At 44.0% G+C, this 3,457-nt stretch overlaps 1 protein-coding gene across 1 annotated transcript in view; it reads right to left on the bottom strand.

Moving 5' to 3' along the window:
• Nucleotides 1–3,457, bottom strand: part of MMGT1 (membrane magnesium transporter 1) — a 10,902-nt gene that overhangs the window by 7,113 nt on the left and 332 nt on the right. The window lies entirely within an intron of this gene.

The following is a 3,457-nucleotide window of genomic DNA, read 5'->3' as shown; positions in this document are numbered from 1 at the left end:
TAAAACACGGTAAGAGTGAAAGGTGAACAAGTACAAGGAAGAAATACCTAAACATATTTTTTTCTTTCAGCACTATAGGGAAACTAGAATCCTCTGAAACGGTTTCTTTCACTAACTGGTCAAAGAAATCACAATTATTTAAAAATGAATAAGCCTGCAGAAAATCTCAACTCTGAAGCAGCACCGCCATCACACAGTATGGACAAAGGAATACTGGTAATGGATAGGTTTTGCTCCTGACAAAGTATGTTGGAGCGGTGGTGGAACAGGTGAAATCCCTGGACACCCATTTCTGCCTCTCCGATTAAATTATAATTCTGCTGCTGCCTTAGCCTCAGGAAGCAGCAAGGTATGAAAGAAAAGGATCAGGATTTGGAAGCTGATAAGCCTGGATCATAAAACCAGCTCCTCAACTTACTGTCATTGAAGTTTATCTCATCCAACCTAAGACATCCATCCCCATGAGTTGTAACACGCATGGATCTCAATTTCAGAGTGTTAAAATGTAGGACTGGGAGGGGAAGTGGGTCTGAGAGTCAAAGGAACACAGTATATATTTTTCAACCACCCAAGTTTCCACAACAGCAAAATGGGGATAATGGGGAGATTAAGTGAGATGCATGATAGCCATTCTGCCATAACAAAGCTCATTACATACAGCAAAGAAGGGCACGCCACAGTCCGGTGGTATGCTCTCCGCTGCTACGCTCGGACAGGACACGATTAGTGTCGAAGGTAAATATTAGTCTTTCTGCAACATAAGCAGTATAAAGAGGCCCCACTGCAGTGACAAATGCCACGAGGCATTCTCATCTCAGCAGAAACACAAGTTCCTAACTCGAGAAAAACCTTGCACGAGCCCTATTTAATAATGTGCCGTGGAGTGAAAAACCCACACTGCTGGGAGGGAACGCGTAGTGACCCTTACAAGAGTGCGTTTAGAGACATTTCTCAAGTTTTATCTGATGGGTTTAATACGAGGACCGGTGTAAAAGAAACATCAAGCCAATACCAAAAATAGGTTTGGCTAGCTTCCTACTGCCTCTTCAATTCCCAGCCAGCTTCCTTCTTTGCATGAAGCCTAATCTGACTCTAACACTACCTTTAAGCAGACCTTCCCTCATCTGTAAAACTGAGGAGTTGGACTTACTTCCGTGATCTCCTTGCTCCAGGACTGCTAAAATCCCACAGCGGAAGCCACTGTACATACTGACGCAGTACTCGACAGTACCCTAATCTCCTCTACGGTAGCGCTTCTCAAAGGACTGTGCAGACAAATCATCGGAGGATCTTCTTAAAATGCAGATTAGGATTCAATAAACTCTGGGGCAGGGCGCGTTTCTGCGTTTCTAGCAAGCTCCCAGGTGAGTCCTTTGAGGCTGGTCTGTTAAACACACTCGGGCAGCCAGGCTCTGAGATACTTCCCTTAACCTCCTTCCTTGTCCCCCCTCCCCGCCATCTCTAAGCATCCTTACATACTTTTAGCATAGCATCTATATTACTTTATTGTCATTGTTTATTCATCCATTTGTTTCACCACTTGACTTTGAACTCCCTCAGGGCATCGCTGTACCTCTAGCACCTAAGCACAGCGCAATTTCAACCAATTACACGAAACTGAATTTCATAAAGCAGTGTAGCACACAGGCTCTAGAGCCCAAATGCTTGTGTTTGAATCCTGACCCCGCCATTTAACATCTCTGTCAGTTTGTGCCAATTTCCTAGCTATGTGAGTCTCAACTTCTTCATCTTTCAAAAGTGATAATAACAACAGCTACCTCAACAGGGCTTTGGGTAGGACTGAATTATATAAGGCACATAAAGTGCTTAGTTCGGCGCCTGGCACACGGTAAGCACTTCATAAACGTTAGCTATTATTATTGTTATCATTAAAGATTGGTGTTTTGGAGACACTGTCACAGAATAGAGAAGACTGCGGAAACATGACAACCAAACGTAATGTAATACCTGGATTAATTCCTGGAATGGAAGACCTTATTGGGAGAACTTGTGAAATCCAAATAGAAGCTAGACTTTAGTTAATAGTAATATACCAATGTCAGTCTCTCCATTGTGACAATATACCACGGTAATATAAGATGTTATCAACGCGGGAAACTGGGTGGAAGGGTATACAGTAACTCTACAATCTTTGCAACTTGGCTATAAATCTAAATTTTCAAAATCAAAATGTATGTAAAAACTAAAGCTGGATTTCTGTCAGACAAATATCAGAATACATGTTTGTAAAAAGTAGTTAAAATAACTGGGTCGTTTTAATTCTCTATAATAAAGAGAACAGAGATTTTATCGCGGGGGGACAAAAACTAAAGCTTTGAAGGAATTCACATTTCATTTTCTACTTTACTCCCGAACAGGTAAAGTAATCTAGCAAATGAATACAGTTCAACGTTAAATTCCCTTCCTCCATTCAACAAATTTATTATCTACTGCGGGGAGGATTGTGCTAGGCAGAGAGATCACAGCAATGAATAAAATGGGCCGCTCATGTGGGCTTTACAGGCTAGGACAGAGGTTAGCCAACTTTTCCTGTAAAGAGTCAGATAAATATTTTAGGTTTTGCAGGCCACACTGTCTGTGTCAACGTCTCAACTCCCCACTTGGAAAACAGCCAGACAACACCTAAATGAATGGGTGCAGCTGTCTGCCAGTAAAACTTCACTGATGGAGACTGAAACTTAGATTTTATATAACTGTCACGGACCATAAAATGATATTCTTTTGCTTTTCTCCCCCCAAAATTGAAAAACAAAAAAGTGAAAACACGCGTAGCTCACTAGAAAAACAAAAGCGAGGCTGCATCTGGCCCACACACCAGAATTTGCTGACCCCTGGTCTAGGGGAGAAGGAAGACCTCCAAACAGATCAGCTGTCTACAGACTACTACCTCCTCTGTTGCACTTCCAAGTTTCTTCTCGACGATATAGTTGCATTTGTATGTTAGAGTACTTTTACTTTTTTCCTTTGAAATTTCCCCATCACTCTGTGACATAGGAGAGGCAAGAATTAAAATCCACCTCGGTGGAGGCTCACAGAAGGGACATGACTTGCCCAAGGTCATACAGATTTAATGGTAAAGCAAGTTTTTCAGAACCGGCCCTCCAGACTCCCAGTCCAGTGCTCTTTCTCCTGTAACACGGTGCCCCCACAGGCAAATGGCCACGTAACGTTTCGGTCTCTGCCTGGACAGCCCAGGGGTGCCCAAGATGTTGTCCACCCAGTTGTCAGGGGACCGTGAGCACCGGAGGTCCTCAATCTGACACCCAGCCTGCTCAGCCCCACGCTGGATCTGACATCACTTGTCCCGGATTCCCGGGCCAACTCCCTCTCTGGCCACCCTGCAGCCAGCTCGGAGCCCTCTCCCAGGCACCCCCTTCCCCTTCCATCCCTGCTGCAATTGCGGGTGCCCGTCTCCTCAAACTCAAGACTCCCGAGC

Source organism: Crocuta crocuta, unplaced genomic scaffold, assembly GCF_008692635.1.
Source record: "Crocuta crocuta isolate KB4526 unplaced genomic scaffold, BGI_CrCroc_1.0 scaffold241, whole genome shotgun sequence".
In the NCBI taxonomy this organism is placed as follows: Eukaryota; Metazoa; Chordata; class Mammalia; order Carnivora; family Hyaenidae; genus Crocuta; species Crocuta crocuta.
The sequence above is the reverse complement of the archived record's forward strand: the minus strand, read 5'-3'. Positions and strand labels throughout refer to the sequence as shown.